Below are 12,422 nucleotides of genomic sequence, written 5' to 3'. Positions count from 1 at the left end.
AAAGGAAAGGAAAGGAAAGGAAAGGAAAGGAAAGGAAAGGAAAGGAAGTAACTTGGAAAGCCAGGAGAATTGGGAGGTAGCCAAGCCAGGGGCAGGATATAGTGCAGGATCAGGGGAGGGGACTCTACACTCACCTTCTTTAAAAACCCCATTGACAGAAAAATAGAGTAGGGAAGGTAAAGAACAGTTGCTAAGGCTCTCAGTATCCTTCTACACCTCCTACCCATTTCTGACTTTCATGGTCTGCCTAAGGCAGGAAATACATGGTCGCCATCCAGATGCTCAGGTCTACCACATAGGAGTGAAAGTCATGCTGAGTTTTGGGCAACATATTGAGGGAGTCAACAATGTCATACTTTGTATGTTTAAAAGCTGAATCCACAGGTCTGTAGGGAAAAGAGAAGTAAGGGTCAGGTCATCAGCCTCTATATATGTTCCCTTCACATCCCCTTTCCCATGATGATCTTGCTTTATACATTTACCAGAGTCCTCAACCTTTTTAATGTCCCTGGTATCCTTGAAGTATTCTTCCAAGCTGTTTCTAGAAAAAAGAGGGACAGAATGTGGTATATATGTTTCTAGGCAGTGTAGATGTTTCTAGGAGCTGACCCGTGTTTGCTGGGGAGACACATAGCCTTAGAGCAGAGTCTGAGCTGTGATACTCACAATGCTGCATCTTCAGGGTTTAAGGGAATGGTCAGGGAGAAGCACGCCTCATCATGCCAAGCATTGAGGAGACCCTGTTCATCTCCAGAGTCATAGATCAAGTAATATCTGAAGAGGAACAAAGGCAATGGGTTATCTCTGTGGTTTGGGCCACCAAGGGGACATGAAAGTTCCCCTCAACCCAGTAACAGATCGATGCTTGGGTGGCCTGTCCCATTCCAGTCCTCTTCTGCCTCATGGTCCCAAGGGTACTTACTGAAGCAGAAATGGAAAGATTCGATTAGTAAGAATCTAAAATCCTTTATAGTTTTCTTCATATCAAAAGATGCCTTGAAACTATGTGGTAGACAAAGCCTCCCTTGCAACATCCCAAATCTTCCTTGGTCCATCCTCACCTTATAAGGTGTTATTATCTTGGGGACTTCAATATAAGTTATATTGGTATAATATACACCATATATATATATATATATATATATATATATATATATACCAATAATATGCATTTATATAATATATATATACCAAATTAAATTGGTAACACCTGGCCATCCTGAGAAAGGAAGTCAGAAGTGCATGCCACGAATGTTGCAATGGATGAAAAAAGGGCATGAATAGGTCCAAGGGGAACAAAGGTCAGAGTTCCTATGTGAAATGGCCCCCAAAATTTTATCAGCAAGACTACAGTAGGAGTCTTCAACAGAGGGTCCCAGATGCCTCTATTATTATATGCAAACTTGGGTGAATAGGTGAGTGACAGAGAGTGAGTGAGTGTGTGTGTGTGTGTGTGTGTGTGTGTGTGTGTGTGTGTTTAAGGGCATTTTTTCCCAGGAAGAAAAAAAGAATAGCCATGCTTTTTTCAGGAGTCTATGGACCCTAAAAGGCTAAGGTCAGATACAAAAACATAACCTATGTAAGTCCCCCAAAAAGCTGTAGGGCGCTTGTGGAAGTCATCAATGTTAATAAGAGGAGACAATGATGAATGTAGGCACTTACCAGGCATAACAATGTGGGGAAACAATCTCTGATGGCACTTTCCAAAACCAAAAATAGAAAGAAATAAATGATAGTTTAGGCTGTAAAAGTTCTCTCCCTCTGTCTCTTCTTCCTCCTGGGTAGCTCCCACCTAAACTGTCTTGATTGTCTTCTCCAGTATCACAAGAAGCAATATTTGGATCCCAGGCTCTAGGGATGCCTCCCCCTCCCTGCCTTCCTTCCTTCCTCCAGGTTCCCACTGAAGGCTCCAGAGAAAAGAGGGTATGGGGTGGGTGCCCAGGGCTCTGCTACCTCACTAGCGGTCCAGCATTCTGCAGGACCATGATACCCCTCAGGAATGACCCAGAATGCTGGAGAAGGGAGGTGAGTGAGGCAGGGCTCAAGAGGCAGGGATGGAAAGTGAAGACCGAGGGGGAGTGAAGGTGGGAGGAGAGAGGTGAGAGGGACATAGGGGAGTAGTGATAGAGGAAGAAGAGAAAAAAAAAGCACAAGGAAAGGGAAAAAAAGTTATACTATGGTGGTGGTGGTCAGAGAAGAAGAGAGAAGGGGGAAGTGGCCCCCTAGTTGCTGCCCTTTCCTTCATCTGCCCTGGCTGGCCCTGGCACCCAAGGTAGGAATGGAAAACATGAAGGTGTTGGGCTTGGTGCCCACTGGACTCTGGTTGACGTTTTGTCACTTGTGTGAGCTCATCCTGAGCTGAGCATGGGGAACAAGGCAGCTACGGGGGCAGAAGAGCTTCCCTTGAAAGAGTAGAGGGTCAAGCCCAAGTCAGCATGGGGCTGATGGTCTGTGGCCCCCTCTTACGATCACTACCTTCCCTCCTGCCCCTGTGCCTATCTCAATCGGTTCCTAGCCTGAGGAATCATACCTGTGCTGGGCCACCCAGGGCTCCTCTGAAGGACCAGTTAGGATGATGTGACATGTACGGGGGTTGCCTCTGAGAGTCCTGTCCTTCTATCTCAAGTACCTCTTCCCTCTGACTTTCATTCCTGCCTCAGGAAGCCCTCTGCTCACTGGCAGTCACCCACTTCTGGCCACTTGACTCAGGGAAACCTGGTTTCTCCGAAGGAGGGCCAGTTCCTGGCATTGGGTCAGAGGAACACACAGATGCCATGATGGTAGCACCCCAAGACCTTGGCCCTCATCATGGGGCAGGAAAGCGATCATGGCCACCTGGGATTAGAGAGGGGGCCCATTTGTTTCAAGGGAAATAGGGCTCCTCTTGGTGAGAAGCAGGAATGCAGGAAGGCTGGTATCAGCATGAAGCCCTGGTCTGGAGGACCCTTCTCAGTTCAGGTCACAGAATCTGGCTCAAGGTGGTTACTCCTGTTCCTGAAGAGAAGATGCCCTGCTTCCTGGAGCATTTTCATGGGAAGGAATACTATGGAAAACCATGTGCAGAATGGGTAAACAGAGTCCAGACCAAGAGAACAAGTGAGCAGGTCATAGGAAGGGAAATACCTCTGAGCACAGGTAAGAGACACAGAGAGAAGAGGGAGGGGTCTGTGGTCTTCCTAGAGGACCAGTGCTACCACATCCTTTAGGGAGGCATTCTCAGGGGTAATTAAGACTTCCAACGTGCAAAGGTCCCCAGGAGGGGTGACAGAGGTTACCACAGACCTTATATAGGTGGACTTGTTTGTGCTGTATAAGGTGTTCCCTTTTAGTCACAGCTCTTCAAGCTTCAGCCCTTTCATCTTGCTTAACTCCCAGGCTGACTGTACCTGAAAAATGTAGGAAGAAACCTGGAAAAATGTCCCAGGAATAAAGAGACACCTGGGCCTTTGCACTCTTAGTCCCCACCCACCCCCTCAGGTACCTTCTCCTGCCTCTGGTCAGTTGGCACTCTGAGAAGCACTACTACCCACTGTCAACCCCAACTTTGATCTGCTTCCCTCTTCCCACCTCATTTTTGGACAGGTTCAAGATCTTGACTGTGGGGACTATCTGTATAACGTCAGACAGGCCATCCAGCTGATACAGTTTGTTCTTGCACAAGTTCAAGGACAAAAGCTTTTGGTGAAGAAGAATTAGAGTTACTGTTACTATCTAGGGCTTCAGAAATAAGCCTTCCCTCCACCACATTTGTTCTACCCCCTACCATAATACCAGCAGTATAAGGCATAAGGCCTTATCTTGGAGAAATTCTCTTTGATGATCTGCAGGGTGGCAGATATGCAGTTTCTTCAATTCAATAGCAATTGAATGAATTATAGCAATTTCATTATTATAGCAATATCATGGTCCACCAACTCTTCAGAAAGGTGAGAGAATGTAATCAGAAGGCTGAGAGGGGTCCAGGACCAGCACTAGCCTCTCCTTGATCACCATCTCTGAGTGTCACTCCCAGGCAATCCCCTAGAATTACTGCTGTCAGTTGTACCTGGGTCAAAACGAAGTTTATGGAGGTCAAGACATTTTTGGACAATATCATAGCATTTTCTCATGGTCAGCTGCAGAGAAAGGTAGTGAGAGCCACTGAGTCTGTCATGGTATAGGGAAGTTGGGGGTTGGGGGAAGAAGAGTAGGTCTGGGTATGAACACACAATGGGCATCAAGTCTTCATTAACTTTAGCTTCATTTCTTCTGGCTCCAATTTATTCTGAGAGTGATAAGAATAGTAAGTAACAAAAACAGAGTAAGGTACAGCAGAGATATTGACACGTATAGATACAAGAAGGAGAGGTGGGATAAGCACTAGGAACTCTCATTATAAGGAAGACGACCAGCCACTGGCCTGCCTTATTGCATTGGGACTAGGTACGGGTAATATCTTCAACACATACCTTTTTATTTTCCTCATCACAAATCTTGTGGTTGATATCCTTCAATGCAGAGGCAGCAGTACCATCCTGGATAAAGAACTGGGCCCGGTCTTTTAAATAATGGAACTACAGGAATTGAAGGCAACAGTAATAGTGTCAGAGGCTGTGGCCCCTGCTGAGCCATCTCTTTCCCCTCCTTATGGAGGGGATTCACCACACATCTGGATTCACCATCCTTTCTTACATCGACCATGGTGAAGGGGACACTACAGTGATTTTGGATTGAGTTTAGTAACCATGTCTTGTTATACTTTATTCCGTAAGGAATCTAAGGGTGAAAAGAAGGGATGGGAGAGAAGGGAGACAACAGGGCATTAAGACTGTAGAACAGACCCAACCCGGGTCTACTCAACTTTAAAAGACTTCTAAAGTAGGACTTTTGACATGATTTTAACTTTTTATTTTGCCACCATGGATTTTCTAATCATCCATTCTCCTAATTCAAATATTTAACTTCCAAACAATAAAATTTAGATATTTAAAATGATATTCCTTTAATAATGTTCCAGCAAATCCTATGCATTGAAAACCTTACCTATTTTTCTGAAAATGAATTTAGAGTCTACACCTCCATAGTCAACTTGAGCCGAATGTTGTGTCATCTGGTGAGGAGTTGCTCCATATCCTTGGCAGTAGTTTCAACTTTTGCCTTTAGTCAACTTCCTGTGACCTTCTTTCAGTCAACCTGTTTCCTTTGTATTTTTTGTGGGAACCTGCTCTTAGTTGATCAAGGATGTTATCTCCTCTTGTCCTCAACAAAGTTCCTAGCATTTCTATATGAGACCCACACAACTCCCCTTGATCTCCCTTTCCAGCACATTCCCTGCTTTGTGCCAGGACACTTACTGTGATCCTGAACCAGCTCCCTTGGTTTCCACCCTGTGTGTTCTCCATATCTCTCTCTGGAAATGTTCTGTTTTGGTATTCCTTATGCCATTTCACACTGCTATTGTTGGTTTGGAAGGCAGAGGAAGTGCTATGGTGAAGTGGATAGAAGGGAGTGTCCACAAATGTATAGAAATGCTACAAAATCTTCTATATACTCTCACCCCAATAATAACAAGTCTGTAATTAGGATTGCTTAGTTGTTACTCAAGTTCTATCACTCTTCACTTTTCCAATGAAAGAAGAAAAAGACCATGGCGAGTAAAAAGTTGCAGCATCTCAGCTGCTGTGTATGCAAGCCAGGCTCCCTGGTTACTGTCTTATTTGGAGGTCCTATTGGGAATGCCTCATTGCCATGTTTCCATCATCCTCCTAAACTTAGGAAGGATGAAGCTAATACTGACCATGTTCATAACTAAAGATCCCTTTGCCAAAATTACCCTGGCAAGAATCCCCATCTTTATTTTTCCTTGAGGAGAGCTACTGCCATCATTTTTGTTTTAAATAAAAAATAAATTTAAAATCAAATTTATTTTAACATTGAAAAAATACATACAAGTTCGAATGAAGACACATCAGTGGCCCAATACCATGTACCTCATCTTGGTCTAACATCATGGTAGGGCAAGCAAAGTGTTAACCTGACCGAATAGAACAATGATACAAACACCAGAAAGCATACTTCTTTACCTGTCTAGATATGGAAGCTTTATTTGATAGATGGCATAAACCAGGGAGGAAATCTTGAAGTAGGAGATAACTATGTGGGACCATTGGGAAAATTGGGTGGTATTTATAAAGAATAGAAGTATGACGTTCATGAGTTATACACTAGGTAGGCATCTGAATCTTGCCTTCTTTCAGGCATCTCTAATTTAAGAACTTCACCACAACCTGGTAGGCAAGCTTTCTCTTACCTTCCAAATCCAATAAGCTACCAAACTGATTTAATTAATATCAGCAAGCTGTACTTTTTTTTTTTAGTATAGTACAAAATTTAATGTCAGGTGAGACTGATGTTACAGACTCCTAAACTGTCTCTCTCCCTTTAGCCTTGCTCTCAACAGTGCTCTGAAATATTCTGAGTGAGCTTTCTTTTGCCCAGTCTGAAATGTCCTTCAGCTCAGGAGACAATTATTTCTAATCTCTTCCCTTTTATAACAAGGAACTGAACAATGAACTGGAATAATAGATGTCAACTACAATTTCCAAGTGTCTAGATACTTTTCTATTTGCTTTCTGTTGATAGTTTGATTCCATTATGGTCAGAGAACATACTCTATATTTCATTTATTTTGGATTAGATTAAGTTTGTTTTATGACCCAACAGATGGTCTATCTTGATGAGGTTACATGGGAACTTGAAAAAATGTGTACTCTGTTGTTGAGTAGAGTATTTTGGCATATGTTATGTAGATTCTGCTACTGCATTATTGTATTATTCAGCTCTTCAATATTCTTGATGATTTTCTCTCTAGTAATTCTATTACTTGCTGAAAACAAGGTGTTGAGACCCCCAACAAAAATTGCGGATGTGGCCATTTGTCTTTTCAGCTTCATCAGTTTTTGTTTCTTGTACTCCGATGTTCAGTTTTTTGGATGCATACACATTAAAGATTGTTATGTCTTCTTTGTGGATTTATCCTTCTAGATTATGTAATATCCTCTCTGTCTCTAATTTTCTTTGCTCCAAAGTTTACTTTATCAGGTATTGTGGTCTCAGGTATGCATATAAACATGCTTTAAAAAAATATTTCACACTATTCACTCCTATAATTTTCTTGATTGGCCCCCACACTTGCCACTAACATATCTAATTCACAATGTGGTGAGATTTGGAAGGTTTTTATGACATCTACAGAAATAAAATTGTTTCAATAAGATTGTCTCAATCTCTCCCATAGGTAAATTCACTAAGGTTATTTTATTTTCACTATACTCAACTGAAGCAATGTATCAGTTGATAGTAATACTAGTGGTTTTGGGGAAGGGAGGAGTAAGACAATTAGACTGTTAGAAACTAGATTTTCTTTGGGTTTTAACATTTTAGGTTCTCTAGGTTTGTGTGCTGTACATTGTACATTAATTACTCCATTTTGTCTCAGAGCATGCTTATAGTAAAGATCTATTCACTCCTGGTTACTCCACAATGTACTGATTATGACCAGACATTGGAATAACTCCTTTGGGAAGTGGTTACATTCACTGTACTGCTACTTACAACTTTTGATACTTTTCTTGTATGGCACATGGAAGGGAAATTAAAGCATTTGAACCATAAATTTCATATGCACAGTCCCAAAAAACTTGGAGTTAGCCTAGAATAGTATTCTATTTATCCCATACTCCACACCTAATTTATCAAAAAATTCTCTTGGTTTGCCCTCAAAATAGGTCCCAAATCTAGCTACATTTTACCCCTTCTATTGCTACCAACCTCGTTGTTACCAACATCAATCTTCTGTATTATATTGCCTTCCAACTGGCCCCTAAGTTTTCACCCATGCTACCTCACTGTCTATTTTTAACTCAGAAGGCAGAGTAATATTTTAAAGCTTAAGTAAAATCTTGTCACTCCTTTGCTATGAAACTCCTAAAAAAGTATTTGGAGCCCATCAATATGTTAAAAGGTGAGTTCATCATGTTAACAACAACAACAAAGAAACTTTATTGGTGGCATTTGGAGAAGGCCAGTAAATCAACTTATGTTAACGAAAATTTATAAATAAAGAAGAGTAAAATATGTATTCTTTTTCCTATATAAGCTGTTTATAAAGATAGCCAATTTATTGATGACGGAGTTTCTCTTTATAAGTGCATTCTAGCTAATATATGAAGGAGGCATGACAGAATTTGAGTATCATAATTTTAAAACTCATAAGTAAGGGACCTATATAAAGGCAATAAATGGCTGGTAAATCTCTCTCTCTCTCTCTCTCTTTCTCTTTCTCACACACAACAACAACAACAACAACAACAACAACAACCAGGCATCATGTGCTACGTTATAGGCGCTATCTATGAAGCATTCTTGTCAAAAACATCAAAGCTGAATCTGGTCAAGTCTTTTAGTTCTTCTTTCAGCATTGGGATGCAATGAACTGAACCAGGTTCTTTAACAAACAAATGAAGGGGAGAGATAAGAGAATATATTTGTTGTATGTTTGTATGGTATGAAATATAGTATGCATCTACAACAAATATATTTTTCAAAATATAATCAGTTAAAAAATATTTGTAACCTGCTGTTTTCATTTAACAATTTTTTGATGTCACTTCATGTTCAGAAATATTTAATAGATTTTTATCATTTGCCAAATTAATATGCTTTTTCTTTAAAGACATAGTAGAAATTAAAGCTAAGGTAATTTGTTTACCAGAGAAAGAACTTCACTGATCTGAAACATACCTTTTTCTCTATTTTAAAAATGTACCAACAATAAGTTCTGATTTTCATATAATTTATATATTAGATTATCATTTCAGTTAAAATTTTAATTGTCGCAAACTTTAACCTGATAATACAGTTTCAAATTTTAACAAATCTTCCCAAGTTTGTGCTACTACAAGCCACTATGAAAAATATTATACATGCATCTATGTATTTTGTGTTTTTCCATGCACTGATTTCCATAAGTATATTATTTTAGTCAAAACATGAAAACTATCCATTTTAAGAATTTTTTATGAGTGACATATATATGTCACTTAAAAATATATATACATATATATTTACACTATATATACATATATATTCACACTATATATATGTACGTATATATACAAATATATATATATATATTTACACTTATTTGCATGCTAAAAGAGTGAGGTAATGAGCCTATTTGCTCACCAGTTCACCAATAATTTAAAAAGTTCACATGCTGATAAAACAATTACTGTTTTTTGTTTTCTTTTTATTTATCTATTTAAATTTACATCCAAGTTAGTTAGCATATAGTGCAATAATGATATCAGGAGTAGAATCCAGTGACTCATTCCCCTACATATAATATCCAGTGCTCATTCCAACAAGTATCTTCCTTAATGCCCCTTGCCCATTTAGCCCATCGCCCAAAAACAACCCCTCCAGCAATCCTCAGTTTGTTCTCTATATTTAAGAGTCTCTTATGTTTTGTCTCACTCCCTGTTTTTATATATATTTTTTGCTTCCCTTCCCTTATGTTGATCTATTTTGTGTCTTAAATTCCACATATGAGGGAAGTCATGATATTTGTCTTTCTCTAATTTCACTTAGCATAACACTCTAGTTCCATCCATGTAGCTGCAAATGGCAAGATTTCATTCTTTTTAATTGTCCAGTAATACTTCATTATATATATATATATTATATATGTATATATAATATATATAATATATATGTATATAATGTATATATATACATTATACATATATAATATAATATATTTTTCATCATATATGTATATCTATATATATATATATATACACACCACATTTTCTTTATCCATTCATCTGTCGATCGACATTTGTACTGTTTCCATACTTTGGCTATTGTTGATAGAGATGCTATAAACATTGGGGTATATGCACCCCTTCGAAACAGCACACCTGTATCCTTTAAATAAATACCTAGTAGTGCAATTGCTCGGTCATATAGTTGTTATATTTGTAATTTTTTTAGAGGAATCTCAATACTATTTTCCAGAAGGGCAGCACCAGATTGCATTTCCACCAGCAACGCAAAACTTCCTCTTTCTCCACATACTTGCTAAAATCTGTTGTTGCCTGAGTTGTTCATTTTAACCATTCTGACTAGTGTGAGGTGGTATCTCATTGTGGTTTTGATTTGTATTTCCCTGATGAGGAGCGACGTTGAGCATTCTTTCATGTGTCGGGTGGCTATCTGGATGTCTTCTTTAGAGAACTGTCTATTCATTTTTTCTGCTCATTTCTTCACTGCATTATTTGTTTTTCAGGTGTGGAGTTTGGTGAGCTCTTTATAGAATTTGGATACCAGCCCTTTGTCCGATATGTCATTTGCAAATATCTTTTCCCATTCTGTTCATTGCCTTTTAGTTTTGTTGATTGTTTCCTTTGCAGTGCAGAAGCTTTTTATCTTCATGAGGTCCCAATAGTTCATTTTTGCTTTTAATTCCCTTGCCTTTGGAGATGTGTCAAGTAAGAAACTGCTGCAACTGAGGTCATAGAGGTTGTTTCCTGCTTTCTCCTCTAGGGTTTTGATGGTTTCCTGTCTCACATTCAGGACCTTTACCCATTTTGAGTTTGTTTTCGTGAATAGTGTAAGAATGGTCTAGTTTCATCCTTCTGCATGTTGCTGTCCAGTTCTCCCAGCACCATTTTTTAAAGAGACTGTCTTTTTTCCATTGGATATTCTTTCCTGTTTTGTCAAAGATTAGTTGGCCATATTTTTGTGGGTGTAGTTCTGGGGTTTCTATTCTATTCCATTGGTCTATGTGTCTGTTTTTATGCCAATGCCATGCTGTCTTAATGATTACAGCTTTGTAGTAGAGGCTAAATTCTAGGATTGTGATGCCTCCAGTTTTGGTTTTCTTCTTCAATATTACCTTGGCTATTTGGGGCCTTTACAGGTTCCACACAAATTTTAGCATTGCGTGTTCTAGCTTCGAGAATGCTGGTGCAATTTTGATTGGGATTGCATTGAATGTGTAGATAGCTTTGGGTAGTATTGACATTTTAACAATATTTATTCTTCCAAAACATGAGCACGGAATGTTTTTCCATTTCTTTATATCTTCTTCAATTTCCTTCATAAGCTTTCAATAGTTTTCAGCATACAGATCTTTTACATCTTTGGTTAGGTTTATTCCTAGGTATTTTATGCTTCTTGGTGCAATTATGAATGAGATCAGTTTCTTTATTTCTCTTTCTGTTGCCTCATTATTAGTGTATAAGAATGCAACTGATTTCTGTCCATTGAATTTGTATCCTGCAACTTTGCTGAATTCATGTATCAGTTCTAGCAGACTTTTGGTGGAGTCTATCGGATTTTCCATGCATAATATCATGTCATCTGCAAAAAGTGAAAGCTTGACTTTCTCTTTGCCAATTTTGATGCCTTTGATTTCCTTTTGTTGTCTGATTGCTGATGCTAGAACTTCCAACACTATGTTAAACAACAGCGGTAATAGTGGACATCCTTGTGTTCCTGATCTCAGGGAGAAACCTCTCAGTTTTTCCCCATTGAGGATGATGTTAGCTGTGGGCTTTTCATAAATGGCCTTCATAATGTTTAAGTATGTTCCTTATATCCCAATTTTCTCGAGGGTTTTTATTAAGAAAGGATGCTGAATTTTGTCAAATGCTTTCCCTGCATCGATTGACAGTATCATGTGGCTCTTCTCTTTTCTTTTATTAATGTGATGTATCACATTGATTGATTTGTGAATGCTGAACCAGCCCTGCAGCCCAGGAATGAATCCCACTGGATCATGGTGAATAATTCTTTTTATATACTGTTGAATTCTATTTGCTAGTATGTTGTTGAGGATTTTTGCATCCATATTCATCCGGGTTATTGGCCTGTAGTTCTTTTTTTTTTTTTTTTTTAATGTGTCTCTGTCTGGTTTGGGAATCAAAGAAATGCTGGCTTCATAGAATGAGTCTGGAAGTTTTCCTTCCCTTTCTATTTTTTGGCATCGCTTGAGAAGGATAGTTATTATCTATGCTTTAAAGGTCTGTTAGAATTCCCCAGGGAAGACATCTGGTCCTGGACTCTTATTTGTTGGGAGATTTTTGATAACTGATTCAATTAATTCGCTGGTTATGGGTCTATTCAACTTTTCTATTTCTTCCTGTTTGGGTTTTGGAAGTGTGTGGGTGCTTAGGAATATTTCCATTTCTTCCAGGTAGTCCAGTTTGTTGGCATATAATTTTTCATAGCATTCCCTGTTTTTTGCTTGTATTTCTGAGGGATTGGTTGTAATAATTCCATTTTCATTCACCATTTTATCTATTTGGGTCCTCTCCCTTTTCTTTTTGAGAAGCCTGGCCAGAGGCTTACTAATTTTGTTTATTTTTCAAAAAAAA

The 12,422-nt window shown here is 39.0% G+C and overlaps 2 pseudogenes; both read right to left on the bottom strand.

Annotated features, from left to right (window-relative positions):
• LOC121024864 (nuclear RNA export factor 2-like) overlaps positions 1-1,218 on the bottom strand; it is a 22,505-nt pseudogene extending 21,287 nt beyond the window's left edge.
• Positions 1,219-1,575: 357 nt separating this feature from the next.
• Positions 1,576-5,381, bottom strand: LOC121024863 (nuclear RNA export factor 5-like; annotated as a pseudogene).
• Between the last annotated feature and the right edge of the window lie 7,041 nt (positions 5,382-12,422).

The sequence above is a fragment of the Herpailurus yagouaroundi genome, unplaced genomic scaffold (genome assembly GCF_014898765.1).
Source record: "Herpailurus yagouaroundi ecotype Mexico unplaced genomic scaffold, PumYag 67235, whole genome shotgun sequence".
Classification (NCBI taxonomy): Eukaryota; Metazoa; Chordata; class Mammalia; order Carnivora; family Felidae; genus Herpailurus; species Herpailurus yagouaroundi.
Note: the sequence above shows the minus strand (reverse complement) of the source record. Positions and strands in the feature narration are given on the sequence as shown.